Genomic DNA, 17,846 nt, shown 5'->3' on the forward strand with positions numbered 1-17,846 from the left:
AAAGGCATTTTTCTCCCCTACACACATAAATGATGAAGACCATGCCTAGGAGGGGGAGAGAAGGTTCAGGTAGCTTTTAATCTATCAAAGGTTTGATTTTTTTACATTTATCTAGAGGTCTGACTTACTAGTAGTAGAGAAAGCAGTCCAAACCTGTAGCTCAACTCTTAACAGAGGCTTAAGAAAGGGCTCTGAGGGCATCATTTCAGATCACTCTGAGACAGAGGATATCTGATGATCACTGACAGAGTTCCCTTTTCACCTCACTGAAGAGTCCAGGTAGGGACAAGATGTGGAGATTTTCTGCTGATTACCCGGATGGGTTGTTGGGAGCTAGTTTTTTCTGAGTGACCTTTGGGTATCCACCAGAGGGTAGCCCTGGCCATGACCCCTCAGTTGTCACCTCAGTTTCTGCTAGTTCCACGCAATCAGAGATCTGTCTCTGAAAGGAACCCAATTGCCTATCTGGTCAACATTCCACCCACCTGCCATTGGTGTCAATGGGAGTGGCAATTCACCAGAGGGCAACTAGAGAAACCTGTCCTCTGCTTTGAGAGTGGCCGTTGCCCTAAAGGCAATTATTAGCTGGCAGAATAACCACCATTTGGGATTCTATAAGGGACAGATAAAAGCCTGAACTGTTTTTATCTGAGACAATTTCATAAGAGACCCATTTTACATTTTTAAGCAACTAAGTCCAAATGTAACACATACAAAACAAGAATAAAACATAATTTTAACAAAATACAATGCATAAGCAAAACAAGAAATTTGCAAACATTTAAAACACACAACTTAAAATTAAGACACTTTTAAATCAAAGGACAAAACAAAGGCCAGAATTTATATGAAACGAAAAACAGAATCTATGAAACAAATGTCCAGAGCCTGTGAAACAAGTTACAACCCATGATGCAAAAAGACCAAAGTTAGAATCTATGGAACAAAAGCAAACTCTTACTTCTGACCATTAATCTTGGTGGAACGTCCAAAATGATATAGGGGTAAGAGATGTAACTCCCAAACCTACTAGATATCCGAAATGCGAGTTCATGTTCTCTAAAATTGAAGAATGAATTCTAAGAACAATGAGGGTTAAGAGTAGGAAAAAATTATTGGGAGAAAGAAAGCTTCTGCCTAAGAGAGACAGAAAGGGGACCGGAAAGTGTGTTACCCCACATTTCTTATTTTTTTCTAGTTGGAAAAAAAATTTCAACCTACCTTTGCAATAAGAGATCCCCAGCCCCCTCTTTAATAAAGTACTTGACAGCCAAAAACATCTCATATTATCACACCAGTAATTGTTACATTTCATACCATGTAGGTTTCCCTCTGAAACCTCAATCACATTCGGATACTGTGGTGGGGGCTTAAATGTAGCAACTAATGTTCTGTTCCAACAAGCATTTATTCACCTCTAATCTTTTTATTGACCCTTTAAGTGGAATTTGTGCTCCTGGGTGTAGAAGCAGGGCTTTGAGATCGAGTTCCATGGTTTCTTTTGGTTCTTTAGTGAAGACTCTAAGACCCTGAATGGCATCAGGAGATGCATTTGTTGGTTCAGGTTTCCGATGAAAGCATGAAATCTCACTGACTTGCTGAACATTGTGGTTTTGAATCAGGGCTTTGGAGATGAAGCTGTGAAACCTCCTAAACCAAAGCTCTTAACAGAAATCACCAGCTACAATTTGCTTATTGGCTTTGCTGCAAAGTTTTACCAGTGGCTGTGATGTCTTATGAGTAAGAATATTTTCTGATATTTAATCAAAATCTCACTTGCTGTTTTCAAAATCTGTTGCTTCAGACAATTGAGGCATCTGGGCTGTTTTGACAGGACTACTTCATACACCTAAGGGCTGGCCTTCCCCAGACTAAATAAATCAGGTGTCACCCTATATTTAAAAAAATAAAAGCTCTTATCCTAGACTTTCCTTTTATTTTTTGTTTCTCTTTTAGGTCCTTGCAAATGTATCAACACATACTTCATTCTTTAGCCAGTGAGGTTAGTTTTTATTACTGATGGCCATAGTGGCATTCTAAACTTGAATTTACCATTTACTGTAGGTTTGACTGACCCAGTCATGGCTAGGCAAAAACAAAATCAAAAATGAAAATGAAAATGAAAACAAAGCACCAAAAACAAAGCCCTGACAACTTTCACCATGTTACCATCCTTTACCTCCATCCCCCTTCTCGTGCAGAGGACAAAGCAGTCTCTTTAACAGAAAATGGTGAGAAACATGTTTCTTGTTTTTTTAAATGATGAAAGATAATTAAGTCAGTTGGTTGCAGGTGCAGCTCCCTGCACTGTGGACATGGGTGCATGCCTGTCACTCCGAAATTGTCCCCACTGTTGCCCTTGAGCAAGTCCCTTTTACCTGTGGCAATTGGAATGTTTGGCCAGTGGTTGAATCACAACTACTAATTTAAACTGTATTACTAATTTACAACTAATATACAACTGTAAATTTCACAGGTGGTACCTTCACTCCAGAGAGGCTTCTTCTAGACACAGAGAAAAGGAAAAGAAAGAAGATAGAACAAAGAAATGTACTCGCTAATGCCCAGGGCCAAATGTCTTAAGGACTGGCAATCACAAATGTGGAAATACCATCTTTGCCTCCATGACTGAAGAGGCACAGAACTATCAGCTAAAGACAAGCCAAAAAGAAATTTTCTTTTTAAACAAAGGTTTTGGATTAATAGTGTTACATGTGACACAGATCACTTCAGGCTCCTTTAGAAACTTAGATATGGTATAAGATAACTTTAATTACTTACAGTGCAGAAATCTCTTCTACTGCTGTGGGAATCTAAGTCAACATCAGACATCCCTCATGTTTTTGATCTTGAACACTGTCATAACTGAGTATCGAACGTAGGATATGCAGGTGAGGGGTCATTCTTAGTGAAATATGTTCTAAAATCTCTGAGGCAGCGTTTACCTTATCATTAAAGATGTTGGTGGTGAAGAAAGTTCTTATCTTTGAGTCTTTGATAGCTGTTACAAATCTTTTAAGCACTATTTCTTATGTCATTTTTGTCAAATCAAATTTAAGTAATAATTCTTCATCCTAGTCTTATGATATCTCAGGGTGCCTTTAATTTTTTCATTTGGTACTAAAATGTTTTAGTTTACAAAATCTTTCACAGATCTTTCTAATACAATACTTTATTTAAAATAAATCACATTACCCTTGGCTGAAAGAGAAGTACAAGTTATGATAATATCTTACCATAACACTGATAGATCTGACACCCCTACCACTCCCACCCCCATCCAGCCACCCCAGTCAGAGCCTGTTCTTACATCCTGCTGCTCCCCTGCCCGATTCTGGGAGCATTGCCTACTCTACTAGGACACAACACACCCACCCTACCTGCTTGGTCACAGTGTCCATTGCTATAGCCACATACTCAGCCATTCTCTTTCTGTTGCTCCAGTCTCATCCCTCCCCCCAAGCCTCACCCCACCTAAGTTCATTCCACTAACCCCCTAAAAGACCCATAAAAGACCTAGTTTAATAAACTGGATGGAGACTCTTCTTTGGAGTTACTCCAGGAGGTCCCTCCCAAAACCCCAAAATTCAAACTGGCTGTGTTCTTTACTGGCTCATCAGCGTTTACCTAGCAAGGATCATGATTTTAGGAACCTATGTCATGAATGGTGTTGTTGCTTGGTGAATGAATCACAGTCTGTGCCATCTTGGAAATAACAGTAAACTTTTAGGTGGACAGCAAAGCAGTAATTAAAACAACAACAACAAAGATTATAGCAATTAAGATTTTTAGGAGTTATCCTGAATCTGGGGTCCATTTTCTGTGCCAGAGAACTATGACTGTGTATAGGTCTGTATGTGGGAAAACTGATTTAGATGACGTTTTTGGTGAGGAGGGGGGTCCTGGGAACAGAGCATTGAGTGACACCTGAAGGATGGTGAGAAGCTGGCTCTCTACAGAGAGGAGGCAAAGAAGGAGGATGAGAAGGAAGAGAAGGAGGAAGAAAAAAAAAAACAGGACAAGGAACAGAAAGGGGAAGAGGAATGGGATGGGGAAGAGAAGAAGAAAGAGGAGGAAGCAGGAAGATGAGGAGAGAGGAGGGTGAAGAAGGAGATGGAGGAGGAAGAAAAGAGCTGGATATACAAAGATCTGAGATGCTCAGGGAACCTTAAGAAGCTCAGTGAGGCTGGAGGGTGGAGAGCCTGCTAAAAGAAGAGGCCAGCTCGGGAGGGATTTGGTAAAATAAACTATTGAAAGATTTGATCTTCTCCCTACAAGCAGAGGGAAGCTCTGTTCTGAAGGTGTTGGAAGAGGAGGAAGAAGGGGGCGGGAGAAGGAGAGAGAGCAAGAAGAGGGAGAACAAGAAAAGGTTTGATTTTAGAAAGCTGACCCTTGTGGCAGTGTGAAGACTGGTGTGTTGCCCAGTGGCCCAGCCTTGGGAGTCACCGTGGTGGGTGCCAGGCAGTGGTGGTGAGTGCCTGTATGGACAGAGTTTACTCTTCACTCTTGTCAGGGCTGTGGGGGTGAAAGAGCCCTGTCATGGCATGCACCGTACGGCACGATTGGAAGAAGCTTAGGTCAGAATGAAGAGCTGTTTGGATGAGGAGCCAACACCTCAGATCTGGGGCCAGTTCCCCTTAGTGTCTTGCTGTCTCCTCTGGGGACCTGGAAAGTCATCTTGCATGTGGGTCTCCGTGACTGCAGGGGAAGCCCAGCTCTGTTTGGAGGAGGAGCCTGAAGAGGTGACGGGTATACATCTGAGTCTTCCAGAGGGACAGGTCATTAGATGGAGAGGACAACTGTAAGATGAAGGAATGTGGGATAAGGCTACTGTTCACACCTCAATCCCTATGGTGTCAATTTGGCTTCCTGGCTGCTCAAATGTGCACTGAGGAACAAGGGATAGGAGGAGAGATAGGTGGATCTATTCCCCACCTTAGAAGGAGGATGTCTTCTCTCAGCCTTCTCCATTCCCTTCCTGATGTTCTCTTCCTTCCTTTGTTTCCCCCAGTCCACAGGCTGGACTGCAACTCAGAGAGAGGGAAGATTCCTTCTTACATATTTGTGCACATGTTAGTGCCATATTCCACCTCTGCAGTTGGGCAGCACCCTGTTAGCAAGCTTCAGAGGAGGGAAGGCCCTGTCAGCTGTGTGCCTTTTGCAGTGGGAGAGAGCCACCTTCCACCTGCCGGGGACAGTTGTGGTGAAGGGGGTTAAGTCAGGCTGGGAGGGAGGAAATCTAGAGGTGGAACACAGAAAACCCACAGAGGAACTTTACCCAATTCTGCTTTGTGGCTTCTGTAATGAAACTTCTTCCCCGTCTCTCTAGGAAATCATCAGTAGAATATAAATTTCTTTCTCTTTGATTTACAGAATTGGGTTTTGGGGGGACTGGCATTCGTTGAAGTGCTTTCTCCTACTTGATGGAGCACTGTGAAACCAGTTCAAGCAATGTAAAAGAAAAGGCTATGTATTTTGTACACATGTGTATGTATATTGGTTTTTGTTTTGAATTTTACTTGCAAACAGTTTTTGGTTACTCATGAGGTCTGTCAGCCTCAAAACTCTGTATTACTGTTGATTCGTGAAAGAGAAGAATCCAGTACTGCCAGGACCCCGGCACAGTATTCTATAATTACATTATATTTCATAATTGTTTGGAGCTGGGCTATTTGTCCAATTCCATCACACATGATTATTTCCTTCTCTTGCCTTGTAAATTGGATAAAGCTCTTATCAGTATTCTCCCAGCCATAGGAAACCGCCTGAATTTTGCAGGCCCTCACACTGTGCTCAGAGAGAATTTTCATGTATCTAAAAATACCAGGCCTGGCATGATTTGTTTAGCACTGTTATTGTGGAGCTAGCTTTTTGACTCAACCAGTTCCTGCTGCAGAAAGCAAAGATTACCATGAGCAACAATCCATAGGCAGGAGCATCATAGCTGGCCAGTATTAGAAACAACCGTGGTATTTGCTGTCTGGGGGTCAGTAGATGGGGCCTGAGGCAGAGCAAGGCCAGACTGGAACTTGTCCAGATGGGCAGCCAGGAAGGCAAGCCTCCTAGAGTCTCTTGTAAGCTCTCTCAGGCTTGTTCTGCAGCACATGGCTGGGCCACTTGTGCAAGGAGAGGGACATTCTGGGAAGGCTGTTGAGGCTAGAGCCGGCGGGGAGATGGGCAGCATGCAGAGCTGATGTGTGTCCCCATCTAGCCATCTACCACCTGCACATGTAGCTATGGGCAGAGAACCAAGTGCTTGAACACAAATCTGCTTTCCATCCAGTCTTAGGATGGAGGCAGAGCTAGCATTATCCCTATTTACAGAGAGGACATGGTGGCTTAGAGAGTTTTCTTATCACATGTGCAAGTCAGAGACTTCATTGTGACTTGAACCTTTGCTTTCTGACTTTGTGGCTAGTGTTCTTTCTGCTAGCTTTTACTGGCTTAATAAAATCCCTGGGGCAAGTGCTTTCTAACTGCAAAATGTAAGCCTGGAGTCAGAGAAAGGCTGAAATGTCTGGGTTTGAACTTCTTTAGATGTCAGATATATTTCATCAGAGGGAGGAAAGACAGAGAGGTTTGTCTGCTCAAGGGACTTCTTCAAGCTGATTTGTTTATGTGTAAGCCAGGAGACATTTGATGACACATCCTCAAGGCTGGAAATGTGTAGGTAACCGAGACCCACACTTGGGCTTGAGGTCACATCCATTGTGCTATGTTTAGTAGTTAAAATTAAGGCAGCCCTAGTGACAGCAGTCCTAGCTACCACAGAGTGACCAAGGGTGTAAAAAGACCCCCAACTGTATGTTTCAAGAGCTGGACATTCTTCTAAGGAGGGACCACTAGTGCATCTTTGTGTTAGAGAAGTTGGGTATAATTTTGAAACAGCTTTCAATTTTCTTTTGTTTTTAGATGTAATGTTCTTTAAAAAATCATAATGCATCTCTCAGTTTTCCACAGTTCGATAATCTAGTTAAAATAGGAATGTCAAAAAAATTAAAATTTCCAAAGCAAATTCTTAGGTAAGGATTTATTTAAAATCTACTAATGTATTTATATATACAAATAACAAATATAAACAAATGTCAAAAAGCACAATCAAGTATTTAAATTTTTCTCTATTATTAAACCAAGAAAAAAGCTATTCACTGCAGTAGTTTTGTTTTTTTTTTTCTAAGAAAAACATTTCCTTTTTTTTTTGGTACCAGGGATCGAACTCAAGTCCTTGTGCTTGCGCAGCAGGTGGTGGAACCACTGAGCTAAATCCCCGGCCCCTAAGAAAAATATTTCTAAGTGGTCAGTCACTGAAAATTACCAGTAATATGCCACAGTGGACTTCACAATTTTATAAATGTCTTTTGATTTTTCTCATGTTTCTTTCTCATGTTTCATTTTGCACCCCACTTTGGTGTAAAAGTTTCCTCTTCTGGATGGGGCCATCTTTCTGATTTTTGTCCTTGCTCCTTCTGTGAGAAGGATCTTGGTGTTCCTGAGACAGCTCATTCTGTTTGATAGCCATGGCTGGTGCAACTATCTAGACACTGCAGTCTCTCATCCCCATTTTTCCCTAAAGTGGAACTGTTCCTATGCCATCAATCCTTTGGGACAGGAAGAGGGAGGTAAAAAACCAAAGCCTTAATGACATGGTAGTTCTTCCTTCAAGTTTAATTCATGAAAGAGGACCCAGAGAGGACCAACCAACATCCTCTTATTTCTGGAGAAAGTTTGCTTCAGAATCATTTCACTGCCTTGGATAGTGGATGCTAACAGGAAAGAGTCGAGTGCTCTCAGCCTCTTCCAGAGCCCTGAGGTCTATTTTCAACTGTTGTTACATGGAGAGAGCACAGCTGGCCAGTTCTCCCTGGCCAATGCACCTGGACAATGCTCTGGTTCCCTGCCCTGGTTCTCCAGCAGCTTTCCAGTTTGCCCTCGATGCCTTTTACCCCCCTGCCCAGCCTGTGGTTCTAAGTTACCAGTGGGGCTTGGCCAGATCTGTCTGAGCAGCATGGCAGTGCATGCCCGCTTCCTCTTTACCATTCATCAGGTTCATCTCTTTAGGATTAGAAATGACAATTACAAGGAACATGGATCCATTTCAAGGCTTCTGGCAGAGAGCCATGTGCCTGTTCTTTCTAACAATAGACACAAAAAGTTATATGCTAGGATGGAAGCAATTGCTTTCAGTTTCCAATTAAGACACTGATGCTTGAAGATGTATATGGACCTATGTTCCTTACTTGCAGGTGTCCGTTAGTATCACAGAGAAAGATACTTTGGAATATTCTGGTATTGATTCTTCTATACCCATTGAGTCAGAGTATCCATAGGGACCTCACCGTTAGAGGGAGTTGCTGGGGCTGCTAATTCATTGTCCTCTCTCTTGAGAGGCCTTGGTTAAGGGAAAATGATCCAGAGCTATTAGGAGACCATCTGACAACCAGGCCTGGTGTACTTTCCTGCAGCCTTCTGTCTCCCAGGGCACACAAGTAGCTCTCAGAAAAGCTGTCATTCTGTGAGAGAAAGTGGACCAATTGGTACTCAGGAAAATGAATGTGTGCTCTTGTCTTGTCCTGTTATTCTTCACCGCACCAGTGAGCACCTAGGATGGCAGTGAGAGCCTGGGTGAGCACAGGTCCTACTCCTGGCTCTGCTGTGGACTGGATAGTGATATGCTCACTTGGTTTCTCTGGGCTTGGTCATCTTGCTCAGAAAAAGGAGATGAGATTGGGTCACATGGAAGACGCTCTGAAATTCTAGGCTACTTTGAGATCGACTTAAAAAGAATTTCTTTACAATAAATAATATTGCATAAGTGACCTATTTACATCCTAGAAAACCAAAAACAGCAAGGTAAACAAAAATGAAATGAAAAGTCCATTGTCCCATGACCCTTCCAACCCTGAGACAACCTTCAGATGTAAATTCCCCTAGTTTGTGTGCAAAGGTAAACACATGGCTATGCCAGAGTGTATGTCAACATGGAAACTTATGTATTTTTATATAATATGATGTATTTTACAAAGAGGTGATTGTATTATATACTGTTTTGTAATTTGTCTCTTTAGTTGACATATCAGCAACTCAGGGGCACCTTTCCATGACTCTGAGTGCATATTTGACACCTTTAACATGGGGACAGATAGTCATTGATCTCAAACCTGGCTTGGAGGTCACCCTTTCTTCTGTTCTTCACTAGCTGTGTGACCTCAAGTAAGTGACTTCATCTCTTTAAATGACAATTTCCTCCCATGGAAAACGGCCCTCAAAGTAATTCTCAATTCCTGGAGTGCTTTGAGAGTTAAATCAGACATTGTATGTTAAATACTTCGTGTGTTGTCTGACCCATAAAAGGGTTCAGTATGTGTTAACTAAAAATGCTACATATAATTTCATTTTACTAATGTGCATCAGTTAAGCAATCATCTCTCAGCACTTACTTAGATTTGTCCTTGTTATTATATACATGATGCATTGACCATTTTTAGATAAATATTTCTATATATTCTTAAGACATATTCCTGAAAGCATAATTGATGAGCTAAAGGGCATGCACATTTTAGAGATGTCAAGACACAGAGCCAAGGTGCCCCATAGAAAGGTTAGGTCATTCTGTGACAGGGACTGTTTTCCACGTCTAGGGGATACGTGTTTCATTTTATTTTGTGCTTTGTATTTAAAGGGAAAGGAAAATGGGTGAAAATTGATGCCATTGTTTTATTTTTAATTAATTTTCATGTACATATTCTGCACATTTTTCTCTTGTGTTTCCTACTTATTGTTGATTAGTAGAAATGTTCATTCATTTAGAGTAGCCACTCTTCGCTTTCATTTATTAATCCCTGAGAGCCAGTTTTACACCCAAGTTCTGGGTTAAATGGGAGTGGTGAAGATGATGGCCCTAACCCTTGCCCTTGTGGATATAAGGTAGAGAGGGACATGGACATGAAATGAAGGACTAAAACCTACAGTCAAGGAGGATAATAGGAACATCCTAACTGTTGGATGGTCAGCATACTGAGAGGTTTCCCAGGGCAGTATCTAGGTATAAATGGGTTCCAGATATTTAGGTTGAAATAGGTTTAGGTCTTTTTTTTACTACTTGGTTCTTTGCTTTTTATTAATTTATTCAAAAAGTTTTGTTCAAAGTTCATGTTAACATCTTCTATGGTTTGGATATGGTTTGGATATATTTTGAGTGTGTCCCCCAAGAGATCATGTATTAAAATTTAATCACATTTAGCCATAAGTTTGGTTCATGTAACTACGAAGTATTGAGTCCACTTTGACGCTTCTGTGGAGTACTCCACCTAAGCCAGATCAGGGCGACACCCATCTCACCCCTGCTCATCATTTCAGCACCACCTTTCCCCTCTTCTTTCTTTCTCCCAAAGAAATAACTGCAGTTAGGGTTCTTGTCCAACACACACATGCTTCTCTCTCCTCAGTCCTGCTCCTGCATGGCTTAGGGGGTCAGAGTGGGTGGTGAGGTGGGCCCCATATTAACTTCAATGCTTCTTTCAATAAACACAGTTTCAGTCACTTGAAAAAAAAACAACTTTATCTGACTCTGGTGTGTAGGCGTCTGCCACTGGGAGGTGGCTAGGGTCAGATAAGGTGGAGCCCACACGATTAAATACCGATGGCTTTATAGGAAGAGAGACCAGAAGAGACACATGCACACTGCTTTCTTCTTTGCATGATGCCCAATGTCCCATGCCAGCACAAAGGCCATCATCCAATGTGGTCCCTTGACTTTTCACCTTCAGAACTGTTAGCCGAATAAACCTCTTTTCTTTATAAAGTCACCCAGCACCAGATATTTCATTATGACAATGAAAAATGAACTGATACGACATCTCAAATATTCAAAATTATGAACATTTATTAAATTTGGTATTTTACCTAGAAAGCCTGCCCCATGAGGTTTTTATTTTTAATTTTTGTTTCTACTGAAACCTCATCTTCTAAAGCTGAGCTCAGTGAAGCATGAAGTCTTGGGCTTCAGGTGATAGAGGCTAGATAGGAGAGATCACATCTTGATTCACTGAATAGTGAGAGGAAAATTGGTACTCAATTCTCTTTTCTGAGCTGTTTGATTTGTGGTATCTTATGGTCTTAGCACACTTATATGGTCCCAGGTTACTTTGGTGGTATAAAAATTTTCTGTCAAACTCATTTATGCTAGGATGTGAATGCTACTTACATTCTAACTGAGCATCATAAGAGAGAACAATACTTATATAAATGTGCATAAGTATTCCATTCATCCAAATTAGACTGAATGTGAGATGTAGAATTTTGATTAAACAAATCTTCACTTGCATTCTTAAGCCTTTGCACAAAAGTTGCACCTCCAGAAAGATATTGACAGCTGATAGGCACAGTATACCTGTTTAGAGAGTAAACTCTAAAGGCAGAATACCAGGGTTAGATTCTAGTTCTGATATTTACTAGCTGTGTGGCTATCAGCAAATCAATTACCTCCTCTGTGCTCCAACTTCCTCTGTACAGTGATAGTGATTGTACCCACCTCATAGTAAAGGTAAAGAGATTGATTTATTATATAAATGGTGCCTTGAACACAGCCTGGCTACTATGTCTCAATAAATAGTAGTAGTTCTTTTGAATAAAAATATTTCCTTGAGAAAAAATTAGAAAATTGTACTCGTCTTCTTACCCATGTCCTGTGGACGTCAGTACTTTAGTCCCTTGGGCTCCTTTCTACCTTCCTAAGCCTCCATTTCCTTATTTGGTTCACTTATTCTTCAAATTTCCCTTACATATGATGATTCATATGATTTCATCCTTCATTCTTCCTCCACCCCATTCCTCTCTCTCTGTCTCTGGATCAGTTAGCTTTCCTCGCTTCACCTTCACTTTTTTGAGTTGGTTTCCCAAATTCCTATTGGCAGCTCAGCTTATCAGTGCAAACTATTTGGACATTTTGTCAGTTAAGATCTATGTGTGTGCTTGCTGCAATGGTTAAAAAAAACCAGATTAAACTGTCTTAAATAATAAAGGAGTTCATTAGCCATGGAATTCAAGCTTCAGGTATGGTTTGACCCAGGGGCTCCCATGATATTACCAAGGCCCTAGGTTTTCTCATCAGTTTTCTCTGCCTTCCTTGCAGTCGGACTGATAGCCAGGAGCTTAGCTAGAATTTCCAGAGTACTCACGCTTTTGCTTTTCCTGTCAAGCCACTCAGGGGAGAAATGTGATTCCATGCTGATAATGTTAGAGGTAAATCAATCCCACTACTCTATGCACCTTTAAAATCTGGGCATTGCTTTATGAAAAGTTGGGTGGGTGTATGCTGATGAGTAAAATGACTGATATTCACTAGAAATGTACTGCTTTTCTTCAGATTCATCAAAATACTACCAAGGCAGTGTGAGATTCTTTTGGTTTTATTAATTATTTTAGGATAGCCACCATTCTCCTATTTTCTGGGTTTGAAGGTTCAGCATTCAGATTTTCACTTCCAGGTTCCAATAACCCCACAGCATTGCAGTTACTGAATCCTTCCACCTTGAATCCTTCCACCTGGTTTTCCTTCCTTACAGGACCAGCTCAGTTACTAGGCCCACATGCTGTGTAGCTTTCTGTGGATGCCAGGGTTAATTGTAAATTTATGTGCCTATCTTCTTTTAAACTGCGTATTCACAGACAACATAGTGTTTGGTCTTACATTGTCAGGTTCATCTGTCCACTGTACCACCCAGTGGATTTTGGGAGGCACTGGAAACCTATGTGCCATTTTCCTGAGTTTCCACACACCACCCAGAACAAGTTTTCTGTGGTCTGGAGCTGCAGTCAATCAAAGTGTTTGGGGACTAATGTGACCCCTGGTCCCTTGGTGGCCAGGTATGGGAGGATTCTTTGCAGTTGTGGTGGAAACATGGACACACCAAGGTGCTGATAGAACTGCCTAACAGTGTACACTGCAGAACTGTGCATCCTCAGGATGTGAATAGATGTGATGAGAGAAAATCTGTGGTCACACAAGTTGAAGGAATGTCACCTCAGACAAGATTAGCATTGTCTTTGTGAGTTTTCAGATCCTTGCTATGACAATATGCTTTGTAAATCTGTAGTTGATTGTGTTTTCTCATTGAATTTGATCATACAATCCTTCTTTACAAAAATAATTTCACAAGAGGAGGGTATCACGTCATTCCTCAGCAGCTGTTAGCTGGTCTGGATGTGGGGAAGGCCCCTTGAGGACAGACTGACTTAAGCTGTGGGTCTCATCCTTGCCGTTATCCATGGGTCCCTAGAAAACTCTGCCGTGATGTATCATTGTCATGTTTACACACTAAAATGAGCTGTGTGATGTGATGGATGGTATGATTTGGATCTTAAATGCTCCCAAGGTGCTTATGTATTAAAGCTTTGAGCCCCAGCTGATGTTACAGTTGGAAGTCTGTGGAAGCTTTAGGAGGCTGGGCCTAGTGGAGAGCGATTGGGTTGCTGAGGGTTTTGCCCTTGAAGGACAATACTGGGACCCTGGCCAGTCCCCTTTCCCTTTCTCTTTTGCTTTCTGGCTGCCTTGAGGTAAGCAAGTTTGTCTGTCTTAGTCACTTTTTTGTTGCTGAGATACAATTCCAGACACCTGAAAATTAAAGGAGGAGAAGTTTATTTTCAGTTTCAGAAGTACGAGTCCATGGTCTGCTGGGTACAAGGCAGAAACAACATGAGGGAAAGGTCTGGGCAGAGAAATCTGCTCACATCATGGCAACCAGGAAACAGAAAAGAGGAACAGTTAGGCTTCCAGTGACCCACCTCCAACCAGGCCCCACCTCCTACCAGCAGGCCAGCTATAGCACCCCCTAATCCAATCATCTTCTAAACAAATGAGCCTTTTGAGGGTAATTTTGGATCCAAACTATAACATTCTGTCATGAACTTCCTGCCATGATGTTCTGCCTTTCCACAGGTCCAAAGGACACAGGGCCAAGTGATCATGAACTGAAACCTCTGAGTTTCTGAGTTTTGTCTGAGACAAAATAAATATTTCTTCCATTTAAATTGTTTATCTCACAATGATAGAGAAGGGATTTCTCGTTTTTAACTCTGCAAAGTATTTGGAAGACTCATATTGTAAAACACAGTCTTAGTTTGGGATTCTCTGGAAGTCAGAGATGGCTTTTCATGCATATGAAAGAAAGCAGACACAAAAGTTTACCAACTGGTTAAAATTAGGAGCAAGATTTAGATATGATGCATTATACATTCTCTCAAAAAATATTTAACTTAAAATCATTGGTCTAAGTAGCAACTTCTAAAGTCTATTTCTTTTCCTTGAAGAATGTGTTGTCCCTTTATCAAATGACAGGATATTATGTTGATGTGATGTGCCTCCTTAATAATAAGGAGGCATAAAGCTCTTTTGATTTCCTGTGTACATTTTCTTTCCAAAAAGGTTTCTCCTATTTTTTGTTACGGATCTTGCTGTTTGGTAACAATAACTGTAAATTGTAGGGTGATTGTAGGGTGACTAATAAAGAAGACAGAAGGTGCTATTTAATTATCAAAATATCTACATCAGTGTATGGGAGTAGCACTAATATCAAACCCACATGGTGAGTAATTTTTGCAAATGTTTTGTGAATAATGAAGTGTACCTTTTAAAAATGAATTAATTATTGTAATTGGACAGGGAGAGAAGAGGCAAAGTTCTCTTTTTCCTCTGACAAATACAACATTTATTAAAAGGGCCAAACTAACATATTTGGATAAAATAGCCTAGGTGGGCCCATGAAAGGTGAGGTGAAACCTTTTATCTTCTCTTCTAAGGCCGCATGTGTGGGTGTGTGCTGGCTAAAAGCAGTACCTCAAATAAAAGTGGTTGTGACAGAGAGTGGGAACTAGGAAGGGGCTGTGGACACTTGGGGTTTAAACTTAGCACTCTTCTCTTCAATGAATATGGCACTCAACATATATAGTTACTACAGTTGACCAAACATGCAACCAAAAAGCTAAGGCTCTGGACATGAGGAAATTAAAATGGGACCAATTTGAAATTTTCCTCAAATTTCATCCAGCATCTTTTAGAATCAAACTCTAGTGGGATAGAGTCACTTGTGGATGCTTGTTGAAATTCAGATTCCAGCGCCTTCTGCCCCCAGAATACAGATTCATGGAATCTGGGGAGAGGACCTGGAAACTGCAGTTTTAGGGGTGCTCAGATGATTCTGAGATAGTGTGTCCTCCGACTGTTTTCAGAACTGCTGGCCTAGAAGGCTCCGCTTCTGGGCAATGGATGGGCCACTGTCTCCTTGCTGGCTAAGGCCTGCCAGGAAGCCTCATAGACTGGCTGTGTCATCAAGATAACACCACAAATGGAACCCAGACGAGTCATATGTAAGCTTATTAGGTTCAAATGTTTTCATAAACGACTTATCCTTTCCAAAAATCAGGTTATAATAGATTTTAAGGGGAGTCTTGGAGTTTGCTTGTCAGAAACAATTGCAAATGTAGATTTGGGGATGTTGCCACGTATGCAATGTATTCTGTAATGGCAGGAGAACAAATCTTTGTGGACTATCAGATGACTAATTATTCTCGACAGCCCTGCTGTGTGCTATATGTTCCTCACCCCTTATTATCTCAATACAGCAAAACAACTGCATGTTAAAAGCCCTTTATTCACCTTAAAAGTATCTCAGGAGGTTATTTCTTTCTGTCCCACAGAGTTTAGGGCCTTCCCTGAGGAATGGGACTCAATCATTGTTAAATTAACTCTTCAGGTTTTATTCTATCAGGCTAGGATGAGGGGAATCTCGATTGCTCACAAATTACAGAGTCAGTACTCTGTGGGACATTTATGTAAATTGTAGCTTTGTGCTTAACCTAATCCTAAAATGGTTTAAATTTTATGGAAAACTAGTTTAGTACTGATCATTGCAGTATTCTTTTAGGCCACTAATAGAATGGTTAAGAACAACACAAAACTTTTCTCAAGGATCATTGCTGTTTCATTGGTCTTTAAATATACAGACTGGCATTTTTATGGGCTAATCTGTCATACCTCATCATACATGCCAGGCTGTTCATGCTTCTCAAAGGCTAATTCACAATACTATTGTCAGTATCTATCTGGGAAAGACATGTGTTCTGACAGATCAAAATCTAATTTATGTGGTGTATAATAATGCCTTTCTTCTGAATACATAAGTACACACACACACATGCATAAATTAGATAATTTGAATGCCTCTTTGCCTATCCTAGGAACTAGAAAGAAACATACAATTTACATGTGGATGGCATAATCTTAATCTGTCCTACTGGGTGGCTGTAAAACACCAGTGAGCCCACTGTCTGATCATCAGAAAGAGTCAAACTTAGCTATCTGGATACTAAAATTGTGGTGATTGACCAAGATTTCTCAGGGTTGAGCTTTACTTTGTGCTAACAGTGCAATTCTAAATGAGCAACTCATTCAGATTTAAGTAATGAAAGTAAAAATTCTGGGTAAAATATAGAGCTCTAGATATTTTAAAGAATTTTTTTGTGGTTCTTTAAGGATGGATACCTATGGCAGCTAAAATCCTGGTGGACTCATCAGAATTTAGAGCTATCTAAAATTTGTAATTCTCCCACAGGCATATTGGGACTTTAAAATTATAGAGACAGCCAACCAGTGAAAAATAACCTTAAGGTTTCACATACTAAGATATTTTCTTTCCTTTTTTTGGCCCAGAAATTTGGGGATAACAATCTAAAATCTCTCTGGGTACTTGTCTTTTCATCACTGTGACAAAATACCTGAGAAAAACAACTGAAATGAGGAAGTGTTTATTTCTGTTCATAATTTCAGAAATTTCAGCCAATTATCAAGTGACTCCATTGCTCTTAAAACTATGGCAAGGGAGAAATATCAATGCAGAAGTACATTACAGAGTAAAGTGACTTGCCTGGTGGCAGCTAGGAAACAGAGAAAGAGAAAGAGCCCTGAGGAAGGGACCAGCGACTATATATAGCTCCTAAGGTCACAACTTCATGATCACTACCTTCAAGTAGGCCCTGCCTCCTGTTTGCATGAACCCTCAATGATGCCATCAAATTATGCTCTCAATCAATGGATTAATCCACAGATAAAGTTAGAGCCTTCATTATCTAGCCACCTTCCAAAAGTCTTACCTCTGAACACCTGAGATTTGGGGGCAGGGTTTAGCTCTAAACCACAGGAGTGGTTTTATGAGTGCTTTGGCCCTACATCTAGGCCTATGATTCTTGTTAGGGGTTGTTCTTCTCCTCACCCTCAAGGCACATTTGGCATTTTTTGATTTTCACACTAGGGCAGGGGTACGACTGACACATAGTGGCCCTTTAGTAGGATGGCAAACGTCTTATATTCTACTGTGCACAAGACTGTTGTTTCTTCACCTCAGCCCACCAAAGAATGACCTAACTCTTAAGGGTCAATAATACTACAGTTAAGAATCCCCACTCCAGGGCATCCTGAGACCAGCCTAGGTGTGGTTCTGGGCTGACAGTCCATAAAGATGAGAACCAAGCTCTTTTTACTTCCTAGAAGAACCTCAGTTTTGCATCTGCTATCAAAGACTCAGAGACTCCTCTTTAATTGACTACATCTTACTGATACTGAGGCCCTTGTCAGGGATTTTAACTCTAAAATCAATAGGCAAATTTCCAAAAGGTGAACTGGGTTTTTATTTGACAATTCAGGGGAAATTTTGCTCATCTATTCTTCTGTATCTCTAAAGTCTTTTGGTTTACTGAGTAGATGTTGAAAAAAGCTCTCAACAATTCTAAATATATATATTTTGTTCTTAGTTTTCCAAATACTTCCAAATTGAGGTGATGGGATAAGACCTTAA

This window comes from Heterocephalus glaber, unplaced genomic scaffold, assembly GCF_053883595.1.
Source record: "Heterocephalus glaber isolate CG9 unplaced genomic scaffold, H.glaber_assembly_v1.0 deba00001592, whole genome shotgun sequence".
NCBI classification, from domain to species: Eukaryota; Metazoa; Chordata; class Mammalia; order Rodentia; family Bathyergidae; genus Heterocephalus; species Heterocephalus glaber.